Raw genomic sequence first — 19701 nt, 5'->3', positions numbered from 1 at the left:
GACACTCTTCTTCCAGATCATTATCTGGCTGCCTCCTTCTCATTCTTTGTCTCCACATAAAAATCACTTATTCAGAGAGAACCACTTCCTCTAATGCTGCCATCCCGCTACTCGTCCTGAGATGTCCTCTACCATCACCTTATTTTAGTTCCTTCAGATTTCTTAGCCCTTATCTAAAATTTGTCTTTGTTTGCTTGTTTACTTATTTCTTCAGCAAGAATATAAGAAAAGAGGGACTTTATCTCATTCACTGCTGTGTTCCCAGCATCTTGAATAGTATGTTGGCCATAGTGGGATCATAATAAACAGTCCATGGAATGGTTGGATGGATAAAAAGAAGCCAAGAGAGAGAATAGCTTGAATGCTGGCTCGGACACACAGTACAAAGTACAGACGACCAGGAAGTGCAATTATACAATAACTGAGAATGCTGAGAGGAGCCGTGCAGAAGCTGGACAAAGACCACCTTTGGCCTTGGAAGATTCTATACCACTCTTCATGACTCAACCCCGGGAAGGAAGCCAAGCACAATGAAACCAGATCCTAGCTTCTGAGTGGAAGCGGCACATTAGCCACATTAGCAAGGGTGCAACCCTGTCAGGGAAGAGAAAGGAAGGAATCTTGCATGCGTGGTTGACCCTCCATCCCTACGCTGTAATTCATCTTATCTTGGGAAAATTCTGAAGCCCGCAAGGCCACCACGACCTCTTTGGTCCTCTGAACATGGCCACACAGTGATGTTACTGTTATCTGGAAAGCCATTCCCCCAGTTTCTTAGAACACATCACAGTTTCAAAGAAAATTCCACCAAAACATGAGTGATCTTGTATTCATTCGCTGCCACACACTGTTTGACGTTCCACCCTAATTGGACACCGTGAACCTGACATTAACACATTATTGGCAACTAGAGCCCCGGGAGCCTCACCCCAATTATGAAATTATAAGCCGTTGACACATCGTATGTGGGCATTTTTAATCATTAAAGACAAACCTGGGAATAGTTGAGATTTTAATGCCCAACTGCAGTGTTGCTCAATGTCTACAGTTGGGCAACTTGAGACTTCAAAGGGCGTGAAATCCAATTCCTTGTCTTCATGAATCACCACCCCCTCAGAGTAGACCTCAGCACATTGTAGGACCGTTAAACAAAGGCTTCACATCCCAACCCGGAAAATAAATTCCTGTTTCGAAAGGGAAACAGTTCTCCCTTATTCTGATGAAAGTCATGAGTTTATGTTTGGAAAACTGTTACCAGAACAATAATGAAATCATACTCCTATTTGAGAACTGGGATGATTAATAACCAATAATTTTGAATAGGAGGCTGATTTATGTGGCACCTTTATCAGCCCACATTGTGTGGAGCAACCGAAGTGGCTTCATTTCATTGAAGCCTGAAACACAGCTTTGGCATGTGTCCCAAGAGTCACTTGAGGGACAGAGCCAATGCTCAGCATAGAAACGGAAAACAGCAAACACAAAAATGTTGTGTAAGGCAATGAGGAAATAGCAACGATCTTCTTCTGGGAAAAGATATACAATATTTATGATTTTTTTTCCCCCTTCCTTTCTTTTGGGGATTTTCTATTCTCTTGCTACAGGATGTCAGCAGTCCTTATGTATCTGAAAGAACTCTACCGAAAGTCATGGTTCCTTCTGATAATCAAGACCAATGCTCATACCTTGAAGGAGAATTCCTGAGCAATTTTTTCAGCTTCAGAATTGGAACTGTCCTACTGAATCCTCCGGATTCACTGGAGAAAGGAATTTACAAAGGAGATTTTGGTGGTTTTCAATGGAAGTTTATGACCTTCCTTGGGCTGAAAATGTCTCCAAGAATAGGAGAGATGCTGAGCAGAAGAAGAGAGAGCAGGAGAGATGATGATGAATAAAAAAAACAGAGAAGAAAATGAAGTGTAGGAGATGCTAAGCAAGCAGGAGACTCACTGCATAGAAGCAAAACAAAGTCAAAGAAGTTCATGTGCCGATTGGCCTGAGTCCTTTGTTGGTGAGAAGCCATGTAGCTCTGGCTGGGGCAAAGGCTTTTGAGACAGGATGCCGGAGGTGGAGGAGTTTCTCTGGGGTCACGTCCCTCTTATCCATGTGTTTGTCTCCCCACCCGGCTCCATCTTTGCCCTCCTCTATTCCTGAGAGTCTGACCTCCATCGTAGGCACCACTTGGACTCCAGATCCTTCTGCAGTGGCTGCATTTGGGTTTAGCCGCTGGGAGAGAGCCAAGAGCAGTATATCAGAGAATGGGAAGTGAGAGAGGTCAGATTATGACTTCTATCACCGCTCTGACCTCATATCAGGCACTGGCTTCCTCCCACTAGATGACAGCTCCTTCCAGATGGTCTCTCCCCTCCCTGATTCAACTCTTGCTGGGCACCTGTAAGAAATAGTTCTTCCACTTGCCCTTTTAGGCTTTAACCCTAGACCTCAGCCCTGGTAGGGTTTCAAAACAGTATCTCAACTGAATGGAAGAAATGAAAGAAACACGTTTGTTTCCAATAACCAACGGGGAGTCCATCCCATCAGCTACTCTTAATGTGAACACATTCCCCACTGGAAAAAACCAACAAAAAAGAGAATTAATGCCCTTTTCCTACAGTGGCTAGTAAATGACCTCATCATTATAGACTAGGGCCATGGCAGCAAGCTAATTCTTCTGTTTTTAAAGTAGAGATAAAGCATTCTTCCAGACAAAAGAACTTCAGTCCCTAATACCATTTCTAGACATGGCCTCTAAGAAAAAAGAAATGATTTTTGATGAGAAAAAAAAAAAACAAAACACTTAGAAACGCAGTGAAGGAGTGAACTAGAACCCCAACTTCAAAGGGGTCAACTAGATGCACAATTCTGTGAAACATATGTGGAACCCTAGGGCCCTCCTCTGAGCCACATTTACAGCCCCACATGCTAACCCATTGCTCAAGCCAAGAAAAGAAGCAATCTAGAAAAAGAAACCAAAAAGACTTGAATTCCCTCGCTGAGCATTTTGTTGCCAATTTTGTTTACCTAATCCAAGGGTCTTCAGGGTTCCCTGTGAGATACTTCCTCCCACACTGCATGGCCCACGGCTATGTTACAAACCCCCTGAGTGCAATTATGGCCCAAGAAGAATCACTATCCCCACCAGGGATGTGATAAAATTATTGGGTGAACTCATCAGGAATTCTGTATACGGGAAAAAAAAAAAAAAGACAAAATAAGGAAAACACTGTCCTCTTGGGGATGGGGCCAAAATCCTTTGGGACTTAGGAACACTTCATCTCAAAATAGATTTATTACCTGCTTTCCCATCAGCCTCAACTACTACTGTATTTGAATGCCAAGGTCACAGCATCCAGATTGAGGAACAGTTTATGACCCATGCTGGTAATTCTGAGGAAGACCAATAAAAATAACCCAGTAAAAAATGGCCAGTGGGCCAAAAATAAATGGTAGAGAGAATGCCAGAGAATTGTGAAGGGAAATGGAGTAACTACTTTGTTAAAACAAAACACGCCTCTCTGGGTTGAAGACTTCTCTGTGTCCCACAGAATAAGCATGCCCAAATTCTGATTTGACAGTAATAATATTTCTCTTGAAGAAAGGACTATGCTGCTGCACACAGGAATCTTCGAGGCTGACTTGCCAAAGCCAGTCATGAACTGCAGTATACTGAGGCCTTGGGGGTAAGATCATGGCATCTTGTGCTGTTTTTTAAACACAGATTGGGATCATGATGGAATATTATGCGAATGCTCCGGAACACCTCCAGTAAGGAATGCACTGCATCTAACACCAGCTCCTCAAAGGAAATCCATATAAGTTCATCATGTCTGGGGTCCAGATCGTCAAGATTCTTTTGCCTCTTTCCTTCTCTCTCTCTCCTTCAGCACACCTGGGCCAAGTCTGTAATATTCGTGTGGGGAGAGGAATTCATTCTTGACCCAAAGATGATCTCGGTCCACAGGATGAGAACTATGAGATGAACATCTCTGCAATGCTTCATTCCCCTTAGCTACTAGCTTTGTAAACAACCACGGATGATGTAGCCCTTTCCCAAAAGCGCTCCAGAGCACTCACCTCCATGAACTTCTGCTAAATTCCTTTCAGCTGGGCACCATTTTGAAGCCTTTTCCCTTTCTTTCCTCCCCTGAGTATTCTTTGACTTTCTGGCAGATGTCAGCAATAATTAAAACCCATGCATCTGTTTTTGGTGGCCTATGACCTAGAAGACGCTGGTTGGAACGCCTGCTGCTCTTTCTTCCTCCCTTCTCCAAGTGTTAGAATCCCTCCAAAACCCCATGCTGCTTATAGACGTGACCAAGATACATTTTTCACGTTGCTAAAATAAAACGCAAACCTGTTTCCACAAACTGAAGATGTGCGAGCCACAAATGGTTTAAAGCTGAGTTTGACACAGCAGCAAATGTTCAGAAATCGCAATCACAAGTTTTCTCTTTTTTCTTGATGCAACTTACCAGACTGCTTATTTACAAAGAAGAAAATAACCAAAATCACCCATAATACACTTTGACACTAAGAGTGCAGAGCATAACCCATTAAAACATAATTAAAAGCATTAAGTCAGCAAGACTCTAGGGAGCGTTCTATTTAGAAAAACTGGCACCTGAAAAACAAAAGTATGTACAACCTATCCAAAGGAGCTTTTTTCATTATGTCCATTTTACAGATGAGGAAACCAAGACACAGGCAGGAGTAACCTACCCAAAAGTAAGCAACAGAGCTGGGCTCAAACGCTGGCAGGTTGTTAAGGCAAACCCTGGCCACGCACACACACATAATGACTACACTATGATGCCTTAGCCCAGGAAAGGGGTAAATAAGAAAATTTATTTAGAACTTACTAAATGCCTGGCAATGGGTATCACACAGGAAGCAAAATCAGGCCCAGGTCCTGCTGTCAGGAAGCTCCCAGTCTGGTTGGGGATGGAGCCAAAATGGGGAAGAGAAGGACATTCCATCAGACATTACCTAACTGGGGGTGGTGCACGGAGCTTCGAGTGTGGTTCCAATCCCAGGCGGGGGTCTTTGATCATTGAGAATTGCTCCTACAGAGACCCTCTGATATGTTGCCTTCCTTTGAGGATGACATGTCTAAGAGCATGTGACTTGCTCAAATTCAAATTATTTAAAACACAGATTCCTCTCCGTTCAAAATGTCTTTCATGAGGGACCTCCTTTCCATGTCTCCTGCCCCTTTGGGAGCGGGAAGTTATTTGGTTATTCCCTCCCTTCATGAGTCAAAGACCCATTGTGTCCAATCAGCCAGCCCCAGGATGGCACCACTTTGATTTGTCAAGTCTATAAACTGAAAACCTTGGGCATTGTCTAGCCCTAGAGGAGCTTCGGGAACAAGTTTATTTAACGGTGAGACCATAAACCTATATTCCCCTAAAGGTCATTCATCTCAGCTACGTTAGAAACGGAAGGAGGGTCTGGTTTCCACAGGGTCAAGGATGGGACTTGAAAAAGAAAAAAAACTGGGGCGCCTGGGTGGCTCAGTGGTTTAAGCCTCTGCCTTCGGCTCAGGTCATGATCCCAGGGTCCTGGGATCGAGCCCCGCATCGGGCTCTCTGCTCAGCAGGGAGCCTGCTTCCTCCTCTCTCTCTGCCTGCCTCTCTGCCTACTTCTGATTTCTCTCTGTCAAATAAATAAAATCTTAAAAAAAGAAAAAGAAAAAGAAAAAAAACTGTGTGAAGAAGAAACATCAAAATCTCATGCAATCGCTATTTAGCTAAATACGTACAAAACATCAAGCTGTGTCGATAATCAACTATTACTCCGACTCGTGTCTGAGTGTATATACATGCGTGTGTATGCATATATCAACACGGGTCTTAGTGTGGGATGCGGGTAAGGTTAAATCTGTCATTGGGTGTGGGAGAACACTCCAGATTTATGAGAAAAAGGAATCTTTGAAAAATCGTGGGGTCAAAGCCCAAACTGCATTTTGGGTTAGGCTTCTAAAGAGCAACCCAAAACAATTATTTTCTGTTTGCTGCTGGTCTGATTTTTAAAATATCTCTTTTAATTGTCTGAAACCAGTGGCCCATGTTTGTGGGAGGGGTTCCCTTGAATTCATGCCCCAGGTGTTCATGATGCGTCTACACTGCTGAACAACCGTCCCACTCCTCTTCAAGACTTAACCTAATCTGTACCTTCAAAGCCCTCTTGGGTTCTGCTCTGGCACCAAGACATGGAGACGGAATCAACAGTGTCTTTTTGCCTGACTCTGGCAAGAGACAACTTGACTTCCCTTCCTGGTGAGGGTGAGGAATGTTGCCCAATGAACCTGTTCACCTCCACTCCCTCCATCTGGTGAGTGATTCAGAGGGAGACCTGCCCTCCGATGTCTCCTCACTGGATTTGGCGAGCCTGATAAACAGGCAGTTTGCCTTTTGATGTGTCTAGACACAGAAATGATTCAGAAAGTCCCTCTCAGGAGCTCCAACAAGGGCGCTGAGGAACTCAGGAGAGGGAAGGCGGCCTTCCTGCCTCCCTGCCTCCCCAAGCAGGCCCCGGCGGGGCCAAACACTCTCAGTTACTCCTTCCTCCCTTGAAGGAACCAGAGGATGAATCAGCAGCTTGAAAGAGCCTGTTCTTTTCCTTCCTAAAACACAATGATAAATCCTGCAGGTGCCCGTGAAACGTTCCCTCCAACAGCCCCCGTTTTCCTATTTATGCTGCTGTGGTTCAAGGAAGACAGGGCTCGAGGGACGTTTGCATAAGTAAGCACGCTTTTCCAGGGGCCTTTCAGGTGTTTTCTGGACACGGGGTCTGAACCTGGGAGTTAGGTGGGTGCAGAGATCTGTGAACCCTTGAAAGGCCATCAAAACTTGGAGGGGGTGTGCATGAGCCTTTGGGGGGATGGAGTCCCTCCCTGGGGGCTGGGAAGTCCAGACTCTGTCAACGCTCTAAACTGGCTGAGCTGGTCGGGCTCCTATTTCCTGAATCCGTACAGCAGGCGGGCATTGTCCTAAGTATTCATTTAGTCCTCCCAACCAGGTGAGGAGTTGGCACCATTATTTTCATCAAACAAACCCCAAATTAACAAACCAATAAGTGGCACAATGAGGAGTCTGACGCAGACACCTGGTTCTAGCATTCCTGCCTCTCACCACCATCGCAGGCTGACCACAAAAGTGAAAAGAGGCAAAGGGACCCATTTATTTCCATTTTAGTGGTACCCGGTCTGTGCGGGAAACTGGGAAGAGAAAGTGGGTCCAACAAAGAAATGCTGGATTATCTGGGTGATTTTTATTATTATTATTAAAATACCACACTCTGGGGGCAACTGGGTAGCAGTTGGGTGAGCGTCTGCCTTCAGCTCAGGGTCCTGGGATCAGAGTCCCACATCGGACTCCCTGCTCAGGGGGAGTCTGGCCCCTCCCCCGGCTTGTGCTCTCCCTCTCCCTCTCTCTCCCTTTCAATAAGTAAATAAAATCTTAAAAAAAAAAAAAAGCACACTATTTAGCAAACTTCCCTGTGCGTTCCAGGCACACCCTATATAAGACCTCACGAGCAGCGGTCACCTGCAAAACTCATCTGACACATCCAGAATTACGTCTCTTCCCTGAGGACTTCAATGTCCCCAGACAGATACTAGCTCCCCCCATCATGTCATTTACAGGGGCATTTACATGTCATTACAGTGAGCCAGATGGGCCATTCCCAGGCATAAACACGCTCACATTTGGTGAGACAAACACCACCCAACGTTCTCGACTTTCTCCTGCCTCTCCTGGGATGCGGTAAGTGGGCTCAGGGTAGGAATTCTGTGGTGTTTACCCTGCTCTGGGGCCTCAAAAGGAGTGTGTGCTCTGGAATCCGATAGCTCGGTCTGCATCCTTTAGTGGCTGGAAGCAGGGGACATGTAGGACATCGGGATGGCTGTCAGGAGCACTATAGCCTCCCTTACATTTATTACTGTTTAGTTCAGGCTTCAGCTCCTGTATGACGAGCGCTGTGTTTTATGTCATTTTATCTTCACGGCTGTCTCATGGGAGCCGCAATTACTGCTTACCTTTTACAGACGGAACAGGGGGAGAAGACTAGAACCAACCTCACGGAGAGTGAAGCTCAGAACCACGAAATGAGCCCATGCGACTGGTCACGCTGAATATTTGCTCACTGCCTTGCGTCTTGGAAGTGGTGTGTGTGTGTGTGTGTGTGTGTGTGTGTGTGTGTGTGTGTGTGTAATCTGCGAGCCACATTTTAATAGGGGAAAACTCGGATTTCTATCCCCAATTATTTTATTATAATGTCTTTTTTTCTGACCTCAAGTGTTTGAAGCATGGTAACGATTCTAGCATTTCTTTGAAAGATGATGTCTGTTCAGTGATTTCATTGATAAGCATTTTAAAGTAAACACATTTGTTCACTAAATAGGAAAAATTATAACCTGGGGAAACTGCTTTGTCTTAAATGAAGGGAGTCACCGGAAACTGAAGGTCATGGGTTTATAACTCACCTCTGACTCATTTTCCAGGGTGCCATGGAAGTCCAGGAAAAAGATTTATAATTAAGTCAGGTGTTAAGCTGCTGGTTTTCTTATTGTTGTCTTATAGATTCTCATGTGGAATCAAGAAATAGAATCGAGGGGTGCCTGGGTAGGCCAGTCAGTGAAGTGTCTGACGTTGGCTCAGGTCATTATGTCAGGGTCCTAGGATCAAGTCACGTGTAGGTTCAGGACGGAGTCTGCTTGTTCCCTCCCTCTGCCGTTGCCCCTCTTCCTGCTCATGCTCTCTCTCTCTCAAATAATAAAATAAAATAAAATAAAACAAAACAGAATAAAGAGTCAGGAGTACATGAAAAGTGGAAGTCATCTGTTTGTCAGTGCCTTGTTCCAAGTGCAGAGGTGGGAACAGTTCCAGTGGCCACCTTCGTGCAGGGAAGGAATAGTATTTGAACATTAAAGATTGACCAGATTGTATTTTTGCCATTCTATTTTTGGGCTCTGCTGATCCAACAACCCTGCCCTTATGAACCAGACTCTGAACATCCTCTCTCTAGTTTACTATAAAAAGAAGATTCTTTAATAAAAAACAGAGCTCAGATGGCAGTTTGAAATGTTCGTCAGTTCTTAGTTTTCCTTGCAGGTCCTGAATTTCTGGCTGAACAAGCACAGCCCCGTGGGAGGTAGGAAGGAAACAAAAGTAAAATATTATCTTTCTTTGAGGTCCTTACTCAGAATGCAGAGTTAAGGAAATTATCAAAACAAGGGTTCCTGACTTCCTTTGGAGAAAACAAACAAACAAACAAAACACTGACAGAAAGTGAGAGGAGAGGTACGTTATCAGGAAAACAAGTGGGGTGCTGGAAAATTCTCTAATATAGGTCAAAAACTGCCAGGTTTTGAGCCAAATGTAGACCTCAGAAATGCTTTGTTTGGCTTCCATGGTGCGCTTTAAACTTTGAACTAGTTGACAACTTTTAAAAGTCAGATTTCCTCCTCAGAATTGGGATTTGCACTTCTCTTCAAAAGTGAGCACCATGTGGTGTGGGGCCAACCCCTTGCTTGGCCCAGCAGGTCACAAGAACCCCTGTGGGAGGGCCAGGCCCTCTCTGGTGCTCCCCAGGCCCCTCCATTCCCCAATGCCTCCCCCTGGGTCTGGCTCACTCATTTGAATCTCTTGCCTTTCCCTCATGCATTGGAGTTCCCAGCAAGCGCTGTGGGCCATGGGGAAGTCCTCTAGCCACTCCAGCCTCCATTTTATTTACCTCCAGAATGAAAAAAAAGAAAGTTTAAAAAGTAAAGTTTTGGGGGGACGCCTGGGTGGCTCAGTCAGTTAGGTGTCCAACTCTTGACTTTTGGCTCAGGTCATGATCTTGGGGTGCTGATATCGAGCCCCCCATCAGGCCCTGTGCTCAGTGAAGAGTCTGCAGGAGTTTCCCTCTCTCTCCCTCTCCCTCCCCCTCTGCTCCTCCTCAGGTTTTCTCTCTCTCCGAAATAATTGATCTTAAAAAAAAAAAAAAGGGGTAAAGTTTTTAGTTCTGTTCAGCTGTAGAATTCTGTAAGAGAAGTGCTCCCTACATTCCTGAAATATCTCACTGAGGAAGGTAGGAAGAGAGACTTGACTTCATTTTGCTGGTGGTTTCTGGGTTTGGGATTTTCTCCAGAGAACATGGATTTGCACGTCCAATTTTTCTTTATTCCCTCATTTCATCCTCTTATTCCTCCCCCTAAAGAAAATCAGTCTGGGGGGCGCCTGGGTGGCTCAGTTGGTTGAGCATCTGCCTTCGGCTCGGGTCATGATCCTGGCGTCCAGGGATTGAGTCCTGCATCGGGCTCCCTGCTCGGCGGGGAGTCTGCTTCTCCCTCTGACCTTTACCCCTCTCATGCTCTCTCCCTTTCTCTCTCTCTCTCTCCTCCAATAAATAAATAAATATTAGAAAAAAAAAAAAGAAAGAAAATCAGTCTGTTCTCTGGATCCTGCTTGACCCCTCCCCCAGCCCTGCCTTCTCTTCCTAGTGACGTCTGCGGGCTCCCAGAGGGACGATCTCGGCAATGATGTCAGACCAACTGACTGAAAACTCCGTTTTTGACTGACATGATCTACTTCCCCCAATGAAGCTCTCAACTCCACCCTAAAAGCACGGAGACCCTTGGACACAGGCTACTGGGGTGCCTACAAGTCAGGCAGACACCGACTGGATGTGTACTTTCCATTTAAAGTTGATCATAAACTAGTATCACATGCACACACGTGTACACACACATAGCGGTCTGTGCCCAGCTTTGCCATGCGTTTCACTAATGCCATTTTGTGGTCTTTAAAAATGTAATCCATTGCTAATGCACACAAGAGACATTTCACATAAAATCCGGGTACCTGGCCACTCTTTAAACAGAAGGTAGTGGAATGTGGGCCATGGCCCCAGATGGCAAGAATGGGCCAGGCTGGGACGCCTGGGTGGCTCAGTGGGTTAAAGCCTCTGCCTTTGGCTCAGGTCATGGTCCCAGGGTCCTGAGATCGAGCCCCACATTGGGTTCTCTGCTCAGCAAGAAGCCTGCTTCCCCCATCTCTCTGCCTGCCTCTCTGCCTACTTGTGATCTCTGTCAAATAAATAAATTAAAAAAAAAAAATAGAATGGACCAGGCTGCACGGCAGCTTCCACCAGAGAAGGCTCTGTGCTCCCCGGGCTGCCAGAGGCCCGTGTCACCTACTCACTTCTGCAGTCCCAGAAAGCAGTGGAATCTGATCAACAAGCTTCGTTTGGATCCCAGCTGCCTTTGAACTTCAAGGATAGGATTCAACTCTGTATATTATACACCCGCTCCGTGGAGGCACGATCCACTCACCTAACCCATTTCATACCCTGAAATAACTGACTTCAGTTAGCAACACAGGCCATTGCTCCAGAACCTTCTTGCCTCTCCCTTACCAGGAGGGCACAGAGAAATCACGCCCCTCGTGAGATCATGGTTCATTTTCCCGCCTACTAACAACCAGCACCCTCGCTGATATCATCGAAACCTCTGTGAAGAAGCTCCCCGTCTTCTGTTGTGTTGTCCCCTATTAGTAAGAAGCAGTAATTCATTAAGTTCTTGCCTCGGGACTACCAGAGGCTCAGGTTTTGCGTCCCCCACCGGCCCCGAGAAGCCCCTCCGCATTCCCATGGTCAGTGCCAAGGGACAGAACTTGAGGTGGACTGAAAGGTCAGCCAGTCACACCCCCGACACAGAGAGACCTCCCCGGCTTTTAGGGCTTTCCGATGTGTTCTAGAAATAACACCTGAAGCCTCACGGGGCAGGTACTCAACCGTCTACGTTCATCACACACTCGGCAAGAGAAACAACGGTCCTGGGGGCTTCGGCTGCTCAGTTCACTTACTCCTCCAGATACGTTCTTAAAAAAATAACTAGAGGTGGTAGAGTAGAGCAGTTAGGGGCTCAGCTCCCCCGAAGAAAAGATGAACAAACAGGCTGGTGGCTTTGACCCCTGCTCTCACCCTTCTAATGGCTTCTCAAAGGGGAGCAGCCCTAGGAGCTGAAAACAATTAGGCGTGCAATGCACTTCGCTCAGACCTTTGCCCTTGGCTAATCATCATGATAAGGGCAGCGAAAATAACAACCAGTACTTACTGAGCACCTACTATGTGCCGGGCTGCTAACGGCTCTGCATACCTGGTGCCATGCAGCCCTCACACAGTTCAATGCCGTGGCTGCTTATTCCCAGGCTTGGCTAATGAGGTCCAGAAACAGATTGAGAGACATTAGGTAATTTTCCCAAGGTCACACAGTGATGAAGTGTTGGTACCAGAATCCATATCTAACGTTTGCCGTCCTCCTCACACTGCTATTTACTCCTTTAATGTTCGTAAAAACTTCACCAAGCGGACACTATCAATAGCTCCATTTTATGGATGAGGAAGTTGAGGCACAGGAACGTTCATGAACTCGTCCCCGGTCACCTAAGTCAGACATTCTCTTATTCGCTGCCCTGGGTGCCGGGCACCCTACAGAGTCCTTACAGAGTAGATACAGTCCCACTTGACCTTTGCAAACACTATGAGAAAGGGATTATCACCCCACCTTATAAAATAAGATACCGAGCCTCCATGACACGCTGTAAATTGCTTTTGGCTACTCAGCAATCATACAGGGTCATTGAGATCCAACTCTGGTTCTGGCTGACTGCAGAGCTTGAGCTCTCAACTGTCACAAAACCCAATGACCTCTTCCCTGTGTCCCAATGGCCCAGATCTCATGTAGATACTTCTCTTCCTCTTCTGTGTCTCCTTTCCCCATAGAGCCCCCAAATTCAGATCCCGTAGATCCGGCCTGAAATTGGGACTGAACTTTGGTCTCAGGAACTCAACTTAAAGGTCACAGCTCCCAAACAGAGGAGCCAGGGGTCTGCCAATGATTGCCAGCTGAACTTGATCACCTCCACGACTCACCGCGGAGTCATTCCGTTCACATATTGCAAAACCAAATCAGAGACAAGTTCTTCCATTCCTCTTGGACAAACAATTAAAAAACAACTCTCTTACCAAATATCTATAAAACCCTAGAAGAACCACACTCATCCATTTGAAAGGTTTTTTTTTTTTTTTTTTGGTATATTTAGATAAGTGTTGTTGGTTCCAGAATAAATAAGAGGTTGACCAGTTATATTTATAAACTGACCTTAAAAAAATTAATAATATTTCTCTAAAATTCATTAAAGTTCAAGAAGCTCTAAGGTTGGTAAACACACAGAATCAGCTTGGATCATTGAGGGTTTGTTCGTGGGAGTAAAGCCATGATGAGTGGCCCAGAAAAGGGACTTATTATGTGATAAGACTTTACACAATTGTGGGAGCTGAGAGCTGAGCCTCAAATGTCATAGTTCTGGTTCTTGTACAAGACCTGAAGTCAGCAGAACTGGTAGGTGGGAAGATGGACAGAAAGTAGGGGACACCAAAGACAATCCAGAACCTCCAAGAGACACCAGAACCATGTCTTTTCCCTTTGCCTCTTATCTCCACGAGGGGAAGGGGCTGACCAGGGGCCTGGTAGAGACTCCATCCCATGCGACAGGTGAGTCCATAGATCAGTGGCAGCTTGAGAGAGCTGCAGAGATGACAAAAATGACTACTCCTTCATTTCCCTCTTCTGATTCATAGTGGAATTTCTCCTGCAGGCAACCCCCTTCTGGAAATGTACAGGAAAGCAAATTCTGCAGGAATGTCCTACCTTAGCTAATCAACATAATGCAAATGTACCAACCATCTGATGAGTTTCTATGCCTGAAAATTAATAATAATAGAAGAAAATGTATTGTTCCTTCCTTCCTTCCATCCATCCATCCATCCATCCATTTAGCAAACACGGAGCATCCCTCATTAAGCACAGGGAGACACAGGCGAGCAAAATGAGCTCACAGTTCTCCTGAAGGTCACTTCTTCCATCTGGATACTGGTCTCCCTGTTTCCTTGGGCACATCCCCGCCCACCACCCTTCATTGGGTTCTCTACAAAATCCTCAAAGTGATACTTCTAAAATATGGATCACATTGTTCCTGGCTCTCAGCCTCGCAATGGCTTCCCATTGCACGAAAGATAAAAATCTGAGTCCTTGCCATGGCCTAGAAGCCCTCCGAAGTCTCAACCCGGCTGTGCCTCAGTTCCCATTTCCTGGGGCTTCTATGCACACCGTACCCAGGGTGGGTGGGGGGAGGCTCCTGCTTTCCCTCCAGCTCACCCAGCAGGGCCCCACCTCCATGTCTGTGCACACACCATCCCCTCAGCCTGGACATCCCCGCCAGGGCCTCCTGCCTTTGTCTTCCCCTCATTTCAGTGTCCATCAGATGGCACCTCCTGAACAAGGTCATCCATGTTCCACATAGAAACCCTTCCAGGACACCCTCTGCTTTACCAGCTTCCCATTTCCTCATGACTCACTATGAATCTGTTCATTTCCTGGTCTTCCCACCGCCAAGGATGCTTCCGGAAGGCAAGGGCTCGTTTAACTGGAGTGACTTTGTCCCTGGCTTACTCTCTGTCCCATTGCCTAGTTTTATCTCCTTCACAACACTTAGCACAACTTAAACTGACTTAGTATTCACAGAGATTGCTTGCTGCCTGTCCCTCTCCATTAGAAGGTGGGCTCTGGGGGGGCTAGGAGGACAGGAGGGGCCTTTTAAGTTCTAGGCCTCAGCTGGCAGACCCTCAGCTCTCTTCTGGAGGATTTAAGAAGGGCCCTCCTGAAGCCAGACACCCTCTCCAGCAATCTGGATGCTCCAGGGAGCTAATCGTGGCAACAAACTCTTTCCATGAGTGACATCTGAAAAGTGTCGAAACCCCCACCTCACCAAGAGATCCCAATTCCCGTCGCTAATGGAGGCACAAGCTGATAGCAGCCTTCCTGGTCAGACGCCCTGATGTGCAGACAATACCACGCATGGAGGGGTCCTGTCAAGATGCTTCACCTGAATCCAGTCAGGAGGAAGGAATCAGAAAAACAAACCCAAACTGAGAGTCGTTTGGCCCAACAGCTGGCTTATTCTCTCCAAAACTGTCAACATCAGGAAGACAAAGACAAGAACTATTCTAGCATAAAGGGAAGGAAAGGAACATGACGGGGCCATATGGGACCCTGGATCTGGGATCAGAAAACTGATTGCTTGAAATAGCATTTGGGGGTGGGGCACAACTGAGAGATTTGCATGTGGACGAGACGGGTGATAGCGTTGTGCCAACATTAAACGCTCAGAATTTCGGGGCACCTGGGTGGCTCAGTGGGTTAAAGCCTCTGCCTTTGACCAGGTCATGATCTCAGGGTCCTGGGATAGAGCCCCGCATCGGGCTCTCTGCTCAATGGGGAGCCTGCTTCCCCCTCTCTCTCTGCCTGCCTCTCTGCCTACTTGTGATCTCTCTCTCTCTGTCAAATAAATAAATAAATAAAATCTTTTTAAAAAATAATAAAGAGAGGGAGAAAGTAATTGTGACAAAATGCTAACAGTTTGAAGAACCTGGGTGAAAGGTAAAAAATGCACTTACGGTGTTATTCTTCCAGTGTTTCCATCCCTTGAGGTTGTCAAAGCGGAAAGTTGAAACACTTTTGAGAGCACCCAACGGACAAATGGATAGAGACCACGTGGTCTATACACGAAACGGCGCGCGGCACTGGGCCTACAGAGAACAACCCAGCAGAACACACTTAAAAATCTGTGAAGGGGGGACGCCTGGGTGGCTCAGTTGGTTAAGCAGCTGCCTTCGGCTCAGGTCATGATCCCAGCGTCCTGGGATCGAGTCCCACATCGGGCTCCTCGCTCATCAGGGAGCCTGCTTCTCCCTCTGCCTCTGCCTGCCATTCTGTCTGCCTGTGCTTGCTCTCTCTCCCTCTCTCTCTCTGACAAATAAATAAATAAAATCTTAAAAAAAAAAATCTGTGAAGGGGATAGATGTCATTTCTCAGCGTTCTGACCTCCATAAAAACAATTTTTTTTTCCTTTGTCCAACCTACCACAAAAACCAGCCCACAGAGAATTCTCCTGTGTTTCCACCTGGCTTCCTGGGAATACAAGCTCTTCAAGGGAGACAAAAGCCCTCTTGTATCAGATGAGTCATTTCAGTGTCTGTCAGCGCAAGGTTAGACATTCCACAGTTCCCAGCGGGCTGAGTTGGGGGTGCAGACGCTATTCTATACCAAGTTGTTTACATTACATTTAATGCATGTATTTTAATGTACTGCTTTGCTTGTTCACACACACACACACACACATGCACACGTGCACACACACACAGAGTCGTCCCACTGGACTCGTCCCGGGTGACGCTGATCTCATCCGTGAACTCGATGCCTCACCTGCTCTGCTGGTCCACCTCGCCTTTCAGCGGCCAAGTCACACGTTGGCCAGAAGGTCCGACCTTCCTGGCCTCTTTGAACCCTCCCTTCGGAGGTCAGTCATAACTGCACAAACACGCAGCTCCCTCAGTAGGTCCGATCCACCCCGCTGACAAGCAGCTGAGCCTGCCAGGTGACCGGCAGGGATGCGATGGACCTGGCCTTTGTTCTCCCCTCTGCGGCCGCCGTAGCTGGAGGCAGCAGGTGCCAGCACAGCTCACATAGCAGCTCACACCCACCCAGCGGGAGCCGCTCTAAATAATTAACTCAACCCCCACCCCGCGTGTGCTTACGACTTCTCATCAGAACACTGCGGAAAACAAGTCCTAACCCTTGGTACCGGAAACCCCTAAACCCAAAGCCTTTGTAGAGAAGGCTCGGAGCGGGAAGAAAATGCTTTTCCAAAAAAAATGGACATCAAAGCGTAAGGTGCTAAAGACATTGCAACTACAAAACAGACCCGGAAAAAAACGTCCGGTTGGACTGCGCTGATTTCCTTCCAGCAACTCCAGCCATATCTCTTCTCTCCCAGAAATAACTGCTACTTGAATTCCTGAATTTGGCGTTCATCATTTCCAAGCACATTTCATATGGTTGTTACTTAGGAACATATTCATAATAAATAGATGGTATTATCTGCAGGTCTCGTGAGGCACGTGCCTTTCTGTAATTTGCTTTTCATCCAACATTATGGTTTTAAGAGCATACCTTGCTGATACTTACATTTCCAATTCATTGATTTTATTTTTATTTTTATTTTTTTTTAAAGATTTTATTTATTTATTTGTCAGAGAGAGATCACAAGCAGGCAGAGAGGCAGGTAGAGAGAGAGGAGGAAGCAGGCTCCCTGCTGAGCAGAGAGCCCGATGCGGGGCTCGATCCCAGGACCCTGAGATCATGACCTGAGCCGAAGGCAGCGGCTTAACCCACTGAGCCACCCAGGTGCCCCCAATTCATTGATTTTAACTTCACTGTAATATTCCATGGCCCGTCACCTTGTCACTGGACCTTCTGTGTGTTTCCATATTTTATTATTTCACATCTCCCTGTTGTCGACGTTCCCATCCGTGTCTCCTTGTGCATGGTGGGAGGAGCAGGGGAGGGGGACTCCTCCAGGCTCCTCTGGGATTTCTGGGTCATGCGGATATACAGCCTTATTTTTATTAGATCTGGCCACATTGACTTTCTAAAGTGGTTGCTGCACATTGTGGTCCCCGCCGGTTCCCACACTTGTATATTTCCATATGCTTTTGTTCCAAGTTGTTAGCCCCCATAAGACTCTTTATGAACAACTTTAATACACTGGGGAAGAAACTGCATAAACTTACGACTTTAAAGAGCATAGCTTTTATCCCTTATGCCACGTACACCTTTTATGTTTGCATTTTATATAAAAAGCACTTACCCCTGAGACAGAATTACGGCATTGTAACACATGTCAATATAGTAATAATGACGATGATTTAAAAATAAATGCTAACATTTATTGAGTATTGAGTGTGTGTCAGAAACTTTCTGCAATCACCCTGATATTTAGATACTATTATGATTCCAGTGTTGCAAAGGTGCCAACAGAGCTTAAAGCAGATGGGCAATTTGCCCGAGGCCACATGGCTAAGAATTGGTGAGCTCAGAATTTGGACCGTCCCCCTAACAGGATGCGTGCTTTTGGAAATTTGGCTTACTTAGTCTGTCTCCATTTCCTCACCGGCAGAAAGGGGGAAAGTAAAAGGACCTGTCTCATAAGGACAGAGCTATTGCTGGGATGAGAACAGACAGGCTCATCCCAAGCACATGGTAGTCACTTAGCAGCTAGTGATGATCACGACTTTTCTGCGTAGCAGTTCTATCATTTAAGAATATGATAAATCAGGACACTATTAAAAGGAAAAGCTAAAATGAGAGATGTTTGTTGTCATAGCTGTCCTGTTCTGATTCAGATAGCTCTGACAGCTTGACGTCTTGATACCTCTTCATCTGCGTGCCCGAATCATGTTGGGGCTGGCTCGCCATCCTCTTCCTCGATACTCAGAATACCAGTATCACTTTGCCCTTGACTCTAACACGAGGTTCAGTCCTTTAAAATCTGTAGGAGCCAGCGATGCAATTGAAGTGTCTCTCCAGTTTAAATGAGGGGGAAAGTATCAAACGATTGTATCTGTCTCCGGAGATAAAAGAGAAAGAGGTTTTGCCTTATCAATAACCTTAAGTCCTAAGAAGAAACGTTTTGTTGCTGTCCTCTGAAGAACCAGCCATTCGGGATGTCTGGGTGGTTCTGTTGATTGGGCGATTTCAGCTCAGGTCGTGATCTCAGGGTTGTGGGATGGAGCCCGGCCACTTCGCCCTGAGCGTGGAACCTGCCTGAGATTCTCCCTCTCCCCCTCCCTATTCACTCTTGCTCTCTTTATCAAAGAAACAAAAAACCCACAAAAAAACAAACCAAGCAAACAAACAAAACCCTAGCCATTCTACATGGCCCAAATATTCAAATCACAGAATTTCAGGTCTAGACGCGTTTCATAGATGATTGAGTGAAGTGATTCCAAAGTGTCTTTCAATTTAGTTTGGGAAACCATCTACCACACACCGTCTTGGAGATCTGCCACATCACAGGCACCTTAAAGGCTCTGATAAGTCCCATAATCATAACTTAAACATCTGTTTAATTTGCTTAGCACCTTATTTCCCTGAATAATTGGATCACAGCCTGTGTAATTATTAGGACCCCTGTGCCCATCCCTGGGAACCAATACCCCAGACTTCATTCCCCTTAGAGGTCCTCGATCTAAAGAAACCGACTTTATGCCATGAGAACCGTGAGGCCCCGAGGCAAGGGGGCAGATGGCAGCTGGGGTTCTCTGATACAAGTTTAGTGCCTTCTCCATCATCCCACACATTCCCCTTTCTGGAAAAGAAGATCTACCTCTGTACCCCGCCTCATCCCACTGCTCAGAGAAAACAGGTCACATTTTCTTACAGAACTCAGCATCCGTGACTGGAGACAATTGCTTTGTGTCTCCTCTTCCCCATTAATGATGACATTATAGTCACCTACTAAGTACCTATAAGCCCTGAATTAAATGACTTAAATCATTTCATTCTCATAACCTAGACCTTACTGTCACCATTTTATAGGTGGTTGAGGTTTAATGAGAAAACTAGTGGAGCTGGCATTTGCCTCGTTGAAAGCCCTGCTGCTTCTATGGATGGTGGGAAGCCAACGGAGCCTGCTCATTAGTGATGGATAGGAAGGCTGGCAACGTACTCTAGAAAAGGCAAAGCACTTTACAGTTGGCTGTTAGCTGCTCTGTCAAGCAAAGAGAACATCATCTAAATTCATATGTGAGCTAAAG

The 19701-nt window shown here is 46.2% G+C and overlaps 1 long non-coding RNA gene across 2 annotated transcripts; it reads right to left on the bottom strand.

Annotated features, from left to right (window-relative positions):
• Positions 1–202: 202 nt before the first annotated feature.
• On the bottom strand, positions 203–15662 carry LOC125109086 (uncharacterized). Of its 2 annotated transcripts, none has more exons than XR_007130102.1 (3): positions 15502–15662; positions 11183–11334; positions 203–1184 (listed from the first exon to the last, which is right to left on the bottom strand). It is a non-coding gene; the product is annotated as an uncharacterized LOC125109086 (long non-coding RNA). The 2 variants fall into 2 exon arrangements; XR_007130103.1 differs by lacking the exon at positions 11183–11334 and adding an exon at positions 1951–2226.
• Positions 15663–19701: the final 4039 nt, after the last annotated feature.

This window comes from Lutra lutra, chromosome 9 (assembly GCF_902655055.1).
Source record: "Lutra lutra chromosome 9, mLutLut1.2, whole genome shotgun sequence".
In the NCBI taxonomy this organism is placed as follows: domain Eukaryota; kingdom Metazoa; phylum Chordata; class Mammalia; order Carnivora; family Mustelidae; genus Lutra; species Lutra lutra.
This window is presented reverse-complemented; position numbering and strand designations above follow the sequence as displayed.